Here is a 15,929-nt window from a genome sequence, read left to right on the forward strand (position 1 = left end):
TCCCAACTCGGTAAGAAAGTTTCTGTAACCACTTGGGGTCCCACAGCCTTCCCAGCCTCATCACCAGGACAGTTTCTCCCCCTGAAACCTTCCTCACAGGAAGAAGTAAAGAATGGATAAGTTTTTCTTTCTAAGAAAAATGAAGTATTATAAGAAGCATAGGACTGCAGCTATACATGCTTCATTGTGCAAAATAAAATGGATAAACATTTTTAACTTATTAATTAAAAAACCTCCAGGTTATAATGGGAATAATACACATAGTGTTAATTAATATTCTGTATAAAGAGGAGGGAGGAATAATTTTTAATGTATTTTGTTTCCTTAAATGATCATATCTCAGGGAAACCACTGGTCCATTTAGTTATTCCTTCTATTAATACAGTGAACAATCTCTTTTTTTCCTTAGTACATGTTTGCAGTACATGTTTGAGGAAGGTGAGAGGGAGGCTTCTCAGTGAAAGACATTTTGATTTTGGAATTGTTTACATTACATTCAAAACTAAAAATCTGAAAACTGTATTTGCTCTACAAAAGCTTCTAAGCTCCCAAGCACCTCTACGGTAGATGCTGGGGACAGATAGTGGTTTAGGAATAGTCCACATGTATGTAAGAGAGAGAAACAGACAGACACAGCTTGGAGAGGGAGGCTATCTGCAGTCAAGGAAACAGGTTTTGAGGTAAGCAGGAGTCAGTCAGAGAAGTAAGAACGGCAGGAAGATGCCAATTTTACAACACTGTGAAGGCCAAGGCCACACAGAAAACAAATCTCACAGAAAAGAATGGCTTCTTCCCCCAACCCTCTACCCCCACCTGACAACCGGAATGGATTTCTGGCTTCTCCTTTCTTTTTTGAAAGGGTGGAAAGTTCAGAGGAGACACTGCCCAGTCTCCCAGGCTTTCTGTCACACGATCAGTTCAGGACACTGGACCCAGCATGGGAACGTGGCAGGGAGGAGGGAAGGATGGGCAGAGAGAAGAGACCTTTCAGGAGGCCTTCGCCGAGCCACTTCACTCTTCAGTGAGACACCTACAGCCCAGGCTTCCACAAGTAGGGCCATGGCTGAGTTATCTACCTGGAGCCCCAGAGATCTCAGAAAGATTCAGAGTGGGGAAAATGAATTTGGGACTCCTCACAGAGAGATGATTCTGTGTGGCTGGAACATTTTAGGAAACCTCTCTTTTTAGGGGAAAAGGGGTGGTGAGTCCCCTGCAGACCTGCCTGAATAATGCTCCAGAGGAGATTCTGTTAGCTGCAGAGTTTTGGGTTTTCCAGGGGGTGGTGCATGTTTGGAGGCAAACCTCCATTTGTCAGCAAGAAGACAGCTCAGCTGAGGTCTGTCAGCAGCACTCCTCTTCCAGATGGAGCTTCGCCTCTTCTTTAAAAATCAGCTTTTGATGCAGCAAATAAACATGAAAAAATGTTAATATCACTGGTCATTCGAGAGATGCAAATGAAAACAAGACTGAGATTTCACCTCAACGGAGAAAGAATGGCTGCTATCAAGAAATCAACCAATAACAAATGCTGGTGGGGTTGTGGGGAGAAAGGAACACTTCTCCATTGTTGGTGGGAGTGCAGACTGGTGCAACCACTGTGGAAATCAGTATGGAGATACCTCAAAGAACTAGGACTGGAAGTCCCATTTGACCCAGCTATTCCCCTGCTGGTTGTCTTCACCAAAGAATTAAAAGAATCATACCACAGTGATATATGTGCACCCATGTTCATAGCAGCACAATTGTAATAGCTAAAGCTTGGAAGCAGCCCAATTGCCCATCAACTGGAGACTGGATAAAGAAGATGGGGTTTTTTTATAAAATGGGGTACTACTCAGCCATAAAGAATGAGAAACTATAGACATTTACAGCTAAATGGATGCATATTGAGGCCATACTCTTAAGTGAAATAAATAGAACACATATGTGTAAATACTGAGTAGTTTCTCTAGTGTGAGAAACTGAAAGTGTAAATAAGGATCAAAATGTATAATTGATATTGTAAAATTGGGAGAAAAGGTTTAAAGGGGAAAGGGAAGTGGGAAGTGTAGGGGAAAGGAAAGTAGGGGAAAAAATATGAGAAAAGGGAAAAATGGAAACAAAGTCTTTGTAAATAGAGAGGGGTAGAGGGGTCGAAGGGAGGACAGGGAATGGGGAAAAAATAAGAACCAAATACATCACGTAAAGGTACAAGTTCCCAACGATGAATGTGATTGTATTGTATACCTAAAATGTACCAATAAACTTAATGGAAAAAAAATCAGCTTTTGAGGGTAGCTCAGAGATAGAGCTCCGCTATCTCTGGATAGGGTAAATGAGCCCCCAGGTTCCATTCCTGTCACTTATGTCAAAATGAAGAGAGGGCTGTATGTATATGCATGCATTCACATGTGCTTGCGTTTGTTACAGTTTTTGCGTGAAATATGAAACATTGTTGCCTTCAGGATAGACAGCTGAGAGCCCAGAGATTATATCAATTAGACAATAGGATAGGGCGCCATAAGAAGTGACCCCCAGGGCTGGGTATTTAGCTCAGTGGTTTCACTGCCTGCTGTGCAAATGCAAAGGCCCGAGTTCGAGGCCCGGTACCAAAAAAAAAAAAAAAAGGAAGTGACCCCCAAATACAAGGCTTAAACAAGACAGAGTTTCCTTCCTTTCTCAAGGAACAAGGGCAGGAATAGAGTGAGGAAATGCAGGGAGTCAGGTTGCTTCTATTGTGTTGTTCTGCACTCCTGCCATGACCGTGTCTGCGTCAATGACAATGGCCTGCCTATGGCTTTCACTGGGACCACTGGCCAGATCTCAGCCACTTGAATACACCTAGGAAATGTCCTCCTCAACTGAGTGTCGGGAGCCCAGCTAAAATGCATGGCTTTATTTCTAAAGGGAGAAGGGTAGGGTAGTTTAAAAAGAGTGACACATAGTCTTTATCTGGGATAGGATGGGAAAGTCCTTTAACTTTATGTATCTTTTGTATCTTTTGAGCTACATGAATTAAGAATAAATTTGTTTGAAAAATACATTCAATTGGAAGTCACAAATTGAGCACATGCATCCAACTTTCCACTACACTATGAACTTAATAGAATAAATGATAAGGAATTATCAAATGCATGAATTCACTAGTACCTGGAAGTTCTGAGGCAGGAGCACTGGAATTTTTTTTTAATTTTATTTTATTGGTACATTTTAGGTATACACTATAATGACATTCATCATTGGAAATTTGTACCTTTACATGGTCTCTCTTGGTTATTTTTTCCCATTTCCCCTGCCCTCCCTTCAACCCCTCCATCCCTCCCTATTTACAAAGACTTTGTTTCCATTTTTTCATTTTCTCATACTGATTCTATTCCCTTCTTTCCTTCCCCTACCCCTCCCACTTCCCCTTCCCCTTTGCCCCTTCTATTTCACATTATCTATTATACCTCTTAATCCTTATTTACACTTTCAGTTTCTCACACTAGAGAAACTACTCAGTATTTACACATGTGTGTTCTATTTATTTCACTTAAGAGTATGGCCTCAATATGCATCCATTTAGCTGTAAATGTCTATAGTTTCTCATTCTTTATGGCTGAGTAGTACTCCATTTTATAAAAAAACCCCATCTTCTTTATCCAGTCTCCAGTTGATGGGCAATTGGGCTGCTTCCAAGCTTTAGCTATTACAATTGTGCTGCTATGAACATGGGTGCACATATATCACTGTGGTATGATTCTTTTAATTCTTTGGGGAAGACACCCAGCAGGGGAATAGCTGGGTCAAATGGGACTTCCAGTTCTAGTTCTTTGAGGTATCTCCATACTGACTTCCACAGTGGTTGCACCAGTCTACACTCCCACCAGCAGTGGAGCAGAGTTCCTCTTTCCCCACAACCCCACCAGCATTTGTTATTGGTTGACTTCTTGATGGCAGTCATTCTTTCTGGGGTGAGGTGGAATCTCAGTCTTGTTTTCATTTGCATCTCTCAAATGACCAGTGACGTTGAATATTTTTTCATATGTTTATTTGCTATTTCTACTTCTTTGTCTGAGAAATTGTCTGTTCATTTCAGATGCCCATTTTTGGATTGGGTCTTTAAATTTGGGAGGTCTGATGACCTTTGTCTGAGGAACAGCAGGTGAAAATTTTTTCCCATATTATGGGTTGTCTCTTCACACTGTTGGTGGTTTCTGTTGCTGAGGAGCACTGGGATTTTGAGGCTAGCATAGGCTACATAGAAAGATCCTGTCGGAAGAAGAGGAAGAGAAGCGGGGTGGGAGGGAGGAAAGAAGGAAAAAGAAAGGAAAAGAAATTGTGTTGATGGTAGAAAATTAGGGTGTAGCAGATCAGAAGTCTGGGAAAATACTGACAGCTAGGAAGTAGAGGAGAAAGAGCAAAGGCAAGCCATAACCCCAAATACCAGGACCAGGATCTTTCCTTCTCTGGAGAGCCCCAGAGGAACTCCAGACTCAGAACTAAAGAAACAGAATGCAGGAGTAGGCACAGAATGATGGCCAGAAGGATGGAGCAAAGCTACATTCACAGTGGCTAAAAGAGTTGGACACTTCCCCTCCTCCACTTCTCAACAAATGCTCAGCCAACAGGAACAGCAAGAGTGGAGATTGTGTCCCTTGGGGACTTAGAACCTAAGGACTCATCTCTTGAAAAAGGGGGTTAAAAAAAGGGGGAAAGCATTCTAATATGGGTGCTAGAAGTCATGAGAGAAGCAGAACAGGGCTTCCAGCCCATCTAGATCTCCACAGCAGACGTATGCGGCAAGTTGAGGGTGGGAAGGATGTGGGTAAAAATGCCTCTGCCCAGGGAGAAAATACAGCAAAGTGCTCTGGTCCATTATTTTAACCCCTCCTTACACCGGCAAGTGTGAGCATCCCCCAGCTGCTGCTGAAGCCCAGAAGGAAGGCTCCTGACAATGTGGTTCAACCACTTCTGGAACCTCTTCCCTGCCCTTCCCTTTATGAGTGAGGTTTCAGCCATTGGGAGAGATTTACCTAATGCTTCCATTATGAAAGCACATGGAACGGCCATGGGGTGCCACAGGTGTGAGGAAACCAATGACATGAAAAAGCTGAACAAAGACCAATAAACCAAACAAGCCACCCTGATAAAACAAAACACAGTAAGGAATGTTAAAGAAAAAACTCTAGTATCTCTGGAAAGAGTTGAGCTAGCTGCCAATTAAAAAGGAATCATCAGAGGAAAGAAATAATATCTAAAAATATGATGGTCAACATTTTAAAAATCTAGCAAACAGAGGAATAAGAGAATAGTAAGCTGAGTAGGGGTTGTCCCGTGCAAGGTAGTGAGGAAATCCCAGAGCCTTATCTATTCTGCAGAGTAGACAAAGAGTCATCTGTGGGTGCAGAAGGCAGGAAGCTCGGTCTCCAAAGAAAAAAGAGAGCAAGCAGGAAACTGCAGGGCAGAACCGAGCTATTCAGGTCGCTTGAGGCCGGTCTCAGTCCACGCAAGACTCCTCTAGGCCATGGTGCAAGAGGATCTCTGAGTGATCCCCAGGAATCTTTTTGCTGTTGACTATACCTATATCACTGTGGGGGATCTTACAACACCCTGTGCATTACACACAACCTGAACTGCAAAAACCAATCATAAGGGTTCTTTGGATGGTACCTATATACAGTTTAGACACTTGGGTAGCACTGATAAATTCCACCACTCCCATATATTTGAATACATTCCGAGAATGCTATGAGGCATATGTCATGTTATTTCATGATTTTTCTGATCAATTACCTAACTAGTCAATATCCAGATTTGATAGCAGTCCTTGAAGCAAAAAAAAAAAACCCACAAAAACATCGCCTATCTTTGTGTTGCTTTCCACCATGGGACATGGGATTGGTTCTTCTGTTTAGGTGTGAACTAGGAGTTCTACAGTACACAGCTATCAGACCTGTCACCACCTGACAGACCTGTGATTGCTGTAATCTGTTAGCCACTCGGCATTTATCAGGAAGGAATTCTTTGCTTTTAAAAATGCCTGGAGCTACCTAGTAATTATCAATACTATATCTCAAGTGCTAATATGTTTGAACAGCTAAAAATATATGAGGAGGCCTGGACTAACTATCCCAGGGGATTGGTGCCAAGAAGGCTGCCATTAAACTTTTTATCTGGTGAGAAGTTCAAAGAATGTTTGGATAAGTTCCTAAGGATGAATTTCAGCAAGGGTTGTCCACCAGTCTTCAACACTTTGTGGTCCTTATACAAAGATAAAGAAAAGGTGGTAATCATAGAAGAATTAGTAGTAGGTTATGAAACCTCTCTAAAAAGCTGCCGTTTATTTAACCCCAATGCATGCTGGGAATATTAAAGTAGCTGCGAGGTGGATAGACGAAGCCCAGGCCATGGACATAGCAGATAGATTTATCAACTCCAAGTGTGCAGAATACATGCTAAAAGCTAGTCTGATTAAAGAGGCTGAAGAAATGTGCTAAAAGTTTACAAGGGTTTGTACAACTAATGTTCTTATTTATGAATAAACAGGACATATCCATAAAAAAAAAAAAAAGAATAGTAAGCTGGACTGAGTGGTGACACATGTCTGAAATCCCAGTACTCCAGGAGGATGAGGCAGGAGGATCTCAAGTTTAAGCCCAGCCTCGGTAATTTAGCGACTAAGAAAGACCTGTCTCAAAAATAAATTTTGGGGGAGGGTACCCGAGATCGAACTCGGGACCTTGTGCTTGCAAGACAGGCAGCAGAACCACTGAGCTAGATCCTGGCCCTCAAAAATAAATTTTTTAAAATTTGAAAGAGCTAGGGCTATAGCTCAGTGTGAAGGCCCTTGCTTCAATTCCTAGGACAGAGATGGAGAGGAGAGAGGAGGGGCGGGGAGGGGAGGGGAGGAAGAGAGAGGAGCGGAATCTAAAAACCAGACCAGTTACCTGAAAATCAGTGAACTCCCTGGGAACACAAGAAAAAGACAAAGCAGTGAAAAATAAAAGTCAAAGGAGGGCCGGATTTAGCTCAGTGGCACCACGCCTGCTTCGCAAGGGCAAGGTTCTGAGTTCGATCCCAGGTACCAAAAAAAAAAGTCAAAAGACAGATAAGAGGTATGGGAAGTCAACATTCATTAATTCATAGGAGTTTCAGATGAAAGAAAAAAATGTGTGTGTGGAGGAGGAATCAATGATATAATGTAAAATTTTCTTGAGCTAGAGAGATCTAAAAATCTTAAGTGTTTAAGTCTTAAGAGCCCGCTAGGTACCGAGCAGTATAAATGGAAACAAGATACAGATCTAGATACTTGTGCTAGATATTTCAGAACCCCAAGAACAAAGAAGAAGCCACAATAGCCTCCAGAAGGAGAGAACAAGACATCTACAAAGAAATGTAAATGCAACTAACATCAGGCTTCCCATCAGAAATGCCGTCAAGCATTTTAAATTCCAAAGAAATTTGAACTTGAGCCTAAATTTTACTCCAGGTTAAACCAGCAATTGGCTATGCAGGAAAATTTGTCACATATGTACTCAAAATTAAACATCACTCCAGGAATACTTGAGAGAAAAAAAGGCATATAAGAATGAGATTTCCGAAAATATGAGATTAGGGGCTGAGGATGTAGCTCAGTGCAGAGCACTTGCCTAGCAGGTGCAAGGACCTGGGTTCAGTCCTCAGCACTTCAAAACAAAACCCCATGAGATTAAAATAAGCAAATAAAAAACTCATAGCTGAGTAAAAGTGAGAAAAGTAAAAATGAAATTAAAAGGCAAAGCTTTGAACCCTGACAATTGTGTGGCAGGGGTTAAATCATTAGAATTTTCTTTCTTTCTTTATAGATATGGTTACATTCCTCTGCAGTGATTAATATTTGCATAACCATAAAAATGGTAACTGCTATTTTTATAGGGTTTAAGTATTCAGAAGTTCAAGCCTGGAAGACAATTATAGTTCTGGAACAGGATGTAAATGTTAGAAACCACAAGAGTGGGAGGAATGAAGAAACTATGAACTGACCTAGAAGAACATTATGTAAAGCAAATGTAAGGTGCAGAATAATATGAACATTATGACTATCTTTATGCTTGTGGATTGAAACTAGGACCTTCACATTGAGCTACATTCCTAGCTTGTTTTATTTTTTGTTTTGAAACAGGATCTAAGTTCTCCAAGTGGGACTCAAACTTGTGATCCTCCTGACTCAGCTTCCCAGAGTACTGGGATTACAGGCATCCACTACCATGTCTGGCTATCTTTTTGTTGTTGTTATTGTTGTTTTTGTTTTTATTTTTTTTTGAGACAGGGCCTCACTTTGGAGGCCAGGCTGGCCTCGAACTGGCAGCAAACCTCCTGCCTCAGTCTCCCGAGTGGAGCGCTGAGATTACAGGTGTGCACTACCACGCTCTGCTCAAGCCTAGGTATCTGTATATTTTATATTTATGTGTATCTTATATGCATAGTAAAACACCTCGAAAAGTTTCACGCACTTTTTACATTTTATGCTGCTGTAGTTGCTGAAATTTTACCAGAATGTATAATTTTTTATAATTAAAATGTTAATAGAATGTTGTTAAAGACTTCCTTAAATTTTAGCCTGCCTGGGGGACTTACTGCTCTTGGGAAGACCCCTTAGCAAAAGAGTCAAACTGAGTAAAAAGAACTACATGTTGTGAAACTCTTGATCTTCAGCTAGTCTAATGCATATAAAAACAAAAACACCCACAGACGAAAAACCAATGAAAGATCAACACTGCCACCTATTGAGGATATAGAGGAGAATAGCTAAATTGGAAAGGCTTTTTGTCTTATTACCAAAGAGCTGAGTCTGGGTTATCTTCCACTGGGAGCATAAATACAGAGCCATAAGAAATTGGGCCAGGCAAGGTGGCACATCTGTAAGTCCAGCTCTGTGGGAGGCTGAGGCAGGAGGATCACAATTTTAAGCCCAACCTGGGCAACTTAGCAACTTACTGAGACCCTGTCTCAAAACAACAAATAAAAAAGGTCAGGGGATATAGTTCAGTGCGAAAGGCCTGCGTTCAATCTCCAGTACCATCAAGAAGAAGAAGAGGAAGGAGAGGGGAAGAAGAAAAATGAAAAAGAAAGAAAGAAGACATAGAAAACAAAAAAGAAAGCAGGATCTTATGAAGAGATGCTTGGCAAAGTATGGGCAACAGTGTAAGAAGTGGAGTTTGCTGGCCTAGTAAAGAGCCCACCTGAGAGAGGGGACAGGGTGTCGAATTTCTGACTTGGCTGTGCCAGGGCAAAGGCTGAGTGTGTGAGACCAAGGAATACACACGAGAAGGAGCGGTAAGGTAATATATATTGCTCTGCTAGAATGAACTTTTAAGTAAACATTACTTTCTAGAAACAACATACTGCTCTGTGAAAATGGTGGATTTGTACTGGTCACTGAAAATGTGTAAACAAAGGCAATCTGACTTTCCATCCTGGACCGTACAGGAAGGATGTTTGCATTTCTGGGAGCCTCTGCTTATGTGCATGTATTCAACATGTAACTCCTGGTGCCTACTGTATGCTAGGTCCTATGCAAGACCCCTTTTCAGAGTCACAGATCCTAGCACACTGGCTGCTTAAATGATTCAAGTCAACGCACCAAAGAGTCTCGGTGGAATCCAGTGAGCCATCCTGTAAAATTTAGCCTATATTTGGCAAGCACTGGATTTACATATCATACTTTCACACTTAGGACACGTTCATTCAAAACTCAGGCCCTGGCGGGTATGGTGGTGCATAGCTGGAGTCCCAACACTCAGGAGGCTGAGCCAGGAGGATCAACACAAGTTCGGAGGCCAGCCCAGCGTGGGCTACATAGTGAGTTTAAGGCCAGCCTGGACTACATAGTGAGACCCTGTTTCAAAAGAAAAAAAAGCCAAAACAAACAAAAACAAAAAAACTCAGTCCCTACAATCTGATGAACCAAATTTTTGTTCTTTTTTAAACCACAGGTTGAAAATATGAACATCCCAGGCCGGGGATTTAGCTCAGTGGTTCCGCCACCTGCCTCGCAAGCGCAAGGACCAGAGTTTGATCCCCGGTACCAAAAAAAAAAAAAAAAGATACATGTTGAGATATGTTATGTACATGTACCAACTCTCCACTAGGAATGCAATCATTATATAATGAAAATAAAAATAAAATCCAAAAAAAGATGAAGAGTAAAATCTGTATTAGAATCACAAATATTAGAGCTGGAAAAACTTCCAATACTACGTGGTTTACTAAGCTCATAAGCTGGGTTAGGGTCTAAAATAATATAAATAAAAATTCTGGCTGATTTTTAATTTGGGAGAACAATACAAAAAAAAGAAATATAAAGAGGCAAATAACGTACAGGATTTGTTATATAGTTAATGCTCAGTAAATATTTATTTTTTAAAAAACACTATTCCACTTTTAATAACTTAAAAGATTGCAAACTTCCATCTTACTAAAAGATGCTGAGTTCTGACTTCACCTTTTCTTAAAAAAAAATAACATCAAGTATGAGAAAAATACAAATTAAAGGACATGAGCAGTAGTTAATGGGATAAATGAAATACACATAATAGTACCAAGGGGAGGCCAGAGATCGGTGGGGCCGCAAGAAGGATAAAAAGGCCCGAGGGGGACACCACTGGCTGTCATCAAAACCAAAGAAACAAAGAATAAAATAAATACCAAAGGAAAACCCCTAAAAACAGAAAGACCTGCGGGGAAGCTGGGGTCAGATGTGCCTTTATAAAATACTTACGGGTCCTGCACTTGGGAACCCTGGAGTAAAAGACTCCACTTCTATAAAGGCCCATCTCTGTTATGGTATATATTATATCAAGAAGTCCCCCAGGAGCCTCATGCGCTCATAGGTGGGGCTTCTGGAAGGTGACCAGATTATGGGGCCGCTACAGCTGACTTGCTATTAGGAGGCATGGTCTGGTCGGAAGACATGGTCAGGTGGGCATGGCCTGCAAGGGTTTATCTCCATTCTTGGCTCCTCCCTTGCCACTCCTTGTTCCCAGGTTGTCATGAGGCTATTAAGAGGCAGCTAAGTCAGAAATAAAGAGGGACTGGGCTCTCAAGGAAGTCAGCAGAAAAAAATAAAGACATCGGAATTGTGGCTGGTGGGGCATCTGAAGGCCAGGCCCAAGATAAAGATGCAATGGCAGGCCTACATGCCTCCCTAAGAGAAATCAATAATGTGAGATTATATTGTAATTAGTACCACCTAGACCATTAAGTCCAGACAGGGATTAACTGCCCAGGTGGGCGGGTGACCAGAGCATCTAGACCCATCCCTTCCCAAAAATGCCTTTGTTTTCCCATGTATCCTTACTACATGCTTTGCTTCCCTATTGGATCAGTATCAGCTAAGTGGCTCTACTTATAATCCTGTAAATTGATTGTAGTTTGACCCACATTGTACACACATCGTGACTTGGCTGTATAAATTACCACTGACAGAGGGCCTCGGTGGCCACCCCATTTGGGACACCCCCTCGCCCCGGAAATCCTGGAGCTATCTTCTCTGATTTCCAATAAAGCTCTCCTAACTTCTTCCTTTAGTTCACAACTTCATTCCTTGATGTTGTGGGATCATGAACTTAGCACATTTGATACCTAACAGGTTGGACATTATATATTATATTTCTCCTATACCAAGGTGAGCAACTTTTCCTATACTCTGCCCCTGTGCTATGCTATCCTGTCCTGGAGCTAGCCAACTACAGACTGAAAAGTAAACCAAAATAGGAGAAATTTACCCCACCTTTTAGTTGCAGGTATCAAATATTTTCCCAGTGACAAGGAAAGTGACTAATAGAATCACCACACTGCATTCTGTCAGATCAGTTCCTATTTGTTTAGAATTCCTTTAACAGGAAGTTAATGGTACAAGTTCTTTGGGCGTGTTCTGAGCAAAGCCCTGGGTTAGGCAAGAGGTTCTTGGAAATAAACTAGACATAGTTCTTGTTCTTGGGGGTTCATAGCTAGTTGTAGTCGTAAGCCACCTAACCACACAAGGGCACAAAATTAATACAGTACATGGACAAGTATTGCACAATGTGGCATCAGAAACAGAGTTATGTGGAGGCATTCAGAGAAGACTCCCTAAAGATGTGACTGCACTTCTGAAATAGCACCCAAACAAGCCAGGCTCCTGGAGAATCCACGGATGCAAAAGAATCAGCATCCAAATAATCGCTGGATTTATTTTGTTAATTATGGTTAGATATTTAGAAAGGAAAATATGTGAAAACCACCTGCTTCCTTCAAGGGAAACTGGGAGAAGGTCCTAAAAAAGTCCCCAAGGAAGTTAAATCAGGAATGAAGTGCAATTATAGGGTGAACCAAGTGATTTGGAAACACAGAGATTGATGACCTACCAATGGCAGGATGAGGAAGAATGGAAGAAACTCCTTTTGAGCTGTGCCTTGCAGATGATTCAAGTTACTAAGACAGAGGATAAGGGACAGTGTGGTTCCAGCACAAGCAAAGACAGAGCAGCGTCAAGAAGCAGGTTCGTGGGCACTGCGAGTGTTCAATATGGTGGCAAGTAAAGGATGCGGGTGATAAAAAATAGCAGGAGGTGAGTTTTATTTTTCTTTAACAGATTTATTGAAGTAAAATTTATACACCATAAAATGTACCTATTCCATGTGCACAATGAATGATATTTAGTAAATGTATAGAGATGTGCAACCATCACCAAAATGAAGTTCTAGAATTCTTCCACCATCCCCAGATGTTCCCTTATGCTTGAGTATAGTGTTTTTGTCCTGCTGCTTTCACTTTGCATGAAGGTGAAGAAGTCCAAGAACTATCGTCTCAAAATATGGCACCCTGAGATACTGATTGTTTTAATTAAAGGAATGTAGAGAACAGTGGATGCTGGAACAAGCATTTTTCTATCTCCTTATCTACTTACAGTTCAAAGCTGCCAAGAATGAAAATAACCCTAGTCCTTTTCTCAAGCTTGCATTAACTTAACTCCTATGGACCAAAATCATTGCACAAATCTGTCAACACACCCGGCAAGACTTTTGTCACACTCCATTGTCTTCTACTTCAGTCCCATTCAATATTCCAAAAGAGAATTATTTATGATACGTTATCTGTTCTGCAGCCAAAAGGACTTCCCAGGCTATTAATGTTTCTCAAGTCCATCAAATTCCCCTCAAAATCATTTGCAATTCCCCTCAAAATTGTATATGTTCTTCACTCACCTCCTCTTCTATAGAAAAAGGTTATACAAAGGATGATGAAAATATATGGTGAATGCCTGTATTTTAAAAATTTATTACAGGAGAAGACACTTTGAACACACTTATCCCATCATTCTTGCCACTTTCTGAACCAGTTCTGGAAGTCTTCTTTTGTGTCTTTATGAGGTGTGATCAAAAATACAGTGAATGCTGCTCAACCAATGAAAGGCTCATAAAAACATGTATTCTCGTCCGCTGGCTATCTTCTAATTATTTTGTTATTAATTTATTTCAGCTAATCTTTGGAGGGAGAAGGAATTTCACCTCTAAGGTTTTGAGGTTCATCCTTGTTCAACATAGATCAATAGTTCATAAACCAATTTGTAAATATTCCACTTTTAAGTCCATTCACCAGTTGATGCCCATTTAGATTGTTAACATTTTTGTCTATTATGAATTACGCTATGTGCATTCACATACGACCCTTCATCTGGATATGCTTTCACTTTTCTTGAATTAAAAGTTGCCCGATTTAGTAAGTAAAAATATAAGATACCCAGTTTAAATGTGAGATAAGCACATTGTTTTAGTATAGTCCATTTAATACCTGAGACATAGTTACACTAAACTATTATTTGTTGTTTACCTAACATTCAGATTTAACTCAGAATCTTGTATCTTATCGGGGAGTTTTATGGTGCATAGACACCTAGAAATGGAATTGTTGGATCATATAACAGGTTTACACTTAAGAAACTGCCAATGTGTCTTCCAAAAGGACTGTACCACTTTATATTCCAGCAATCGTTTCCCTCATCCTCCCCAACATTTGATATTTATTGATTTTTGCTTTAAGTGGCCATTCTAGTGTATGTGGAGTGGCTTCACATTGTGGTTTTAACTTCATCAATAATCTTTACAAAGAATTGTGTTTATTAGCTATTCATGTATCTTCTTGGGAAAATGTCTATCAAGTTATGGCCAATTTTTTAATTGGGTGGTCTTATAGATTTGTAAGTTCTTAATATATTCTGAATGCAAATAAATTTTTTCCAGGCTGACTTTTCACTTAACATTTTTTATAAATCCAAAAGATTTTAATTTCAATGAAGTATAATTTGTCAATTTGGTTTAAGGTTTTGCTTTTGATGTCATTTACCATCATAACAAAATGGGAATCCTCTAATCCACAAACATGGAAGATTTCTGTACTTATTTTTATCTTAATTTCTCAGCAGCATTTTCCAGTGGAATAAATTCATTTTTGTATTCTTTTTAATGTTGAGTGGTTTTAATTTTGAGACTGTCATTGCTGATAAAATTTCAACTTTAAAATATTGATCTTGTATTCTACAACCTTACTAAATGTTTTAGTTCTAGTAGCTTGTGTGTGGATTCCTTAGGGTCTTACAGGACCACGTGATTGTGAAGACAATTTCTTTTCTTCCCTAATCTAAATGCCTTTAGCCATTTGGGAGAGGGAGAGCTGGATAGATCCATCACTTCAACACTGATCAGAAACAGGTAAGTGTGCATGTTCTTAACCTGTTCCCAATTTAAGGAGAAAAGCATTGTCTTTCATTATTGTTTGTTGTAGGCTTTTCACAGAAGCCTTTTAGATTCAGAGTTCTATTTTGTTCCATTGGAAGTTTTCATCATGGATGTTGAATCCCATCAAATGCTTTTTTTCTAACTATTTGACTATGTGGGTTTTATCATTTCTTGTTAACGTGGTATTATAATACATTAAATGATTTTTGGATGTTAAATGAAATTTTCAGCCACAAGACATAATATTTTGTCCTGATACATAAACCTTTTGTTGTTTGAATCAGTTAATATTGTGTTTTAGAACTTTTGGATGTCATCATGATCTTGGAATACTTTATAGGTAAAGACTGTAACATTTTCCTTTAATCCCTGCATTAGCTATATATCAGAAATTTTGATATGCTATGTGCTCATTTTCACTGTTAAAACTATTTTTAGGGCCGGGGATTTAGCTCAGTTGTTTCGCTGCCTTCTGCGCATGCGCAAGGACCTGAGTTCGCTCCCCGGTACCAAAAAAACCCCAATTTTTAACCAAACATTGTGGCAATGTCTGTAGTTCCAAGCTACTTGGAAGGCTGAGGCAGGAGGATCACTTGAGCCCACAAGTTAGAGATAAACCTGGGCAACACAGCAAGACCCTGTCTTAAACAAATAAAAATAATTTTCTAATTTTCCCTTAAGATTTCTTCAGTACATAGGATATTTAGAAGTGTTAATTTACAAATATTTAAGGATCTGCTAAATTTCTCACTGTCTTCTAATTTCAGTGTGGCTGGAGAATATACTATTTCAATCCTTTTAAATTCTGAGACTTGTATTATGGCATAGCACATAGTATCCCTAGAGAATGACAAAGGCATAGTAGAAAAGATGTGTTTTGCTATTGTGTGTGGTGTTCTAGAATGTCAAGACAAATTAGCTAACAGCACTGTCTTACATGCTCAGTGATTCTATCAAGTTGTCCTATCAATTACTGAGGGCACAGCTTTGAAATCTCCAAATATTATTGTTGAACTGCCCCTTTCTTTTCAATTGTCATTTTCTTTTTTTTGGTTGTTAGGTGTGTATACATATATAATTGTTACACTTCTCTGGTATGTTGATCCTTTTATCATGTACAATATCCTGCTCTATTTCTAGTAGTATTTCTTGTCTCAAAGCCCACTTTGATATGAATATAGCAATTCCAGGTCTCTTATGGTTACTGTTCAT

At 39.9% G+C, this 15,929-nt stretch overlaps 1 protein-coding gene and 1 pseudogene across 4 annotated transcripts in view; one reads left to right on the forward strand and one right to left on the reverse strand.

The window, feature by feature from the left end:
• Positions 1-15,929, reverse strand: part of Tgfbr1 (transforming growth factor beta receptor 1) — a 128,591-nt gene that overhangs the window by 51,318 nt on the left and 61,344 nt on the right. The window lies entirely within an intron of this gene.
• On the forward strand, positions 5,511-6,062 carry LOC147825819 (transmembrane protein 184C pseudogene; annotated as a pseudogene).

This window comes from Heterocephalus glaber, unplaced genomic scaffold (genome assembly GCF_053883595.1).
Source record: "Heterocephalus glaber isolate CG9 unplaced genomic scaffold, H.glaber_assembly_v1.0 deba00001481, whole genome shotgun sequence".
In the NCBI taxonomy this organism is placed as follows: Eukaryota; Metazoa; Chordata; class Mammalia; order Rodentia; family Bathyergidae; genus Heterocephalus; species Heterocephalus glaber.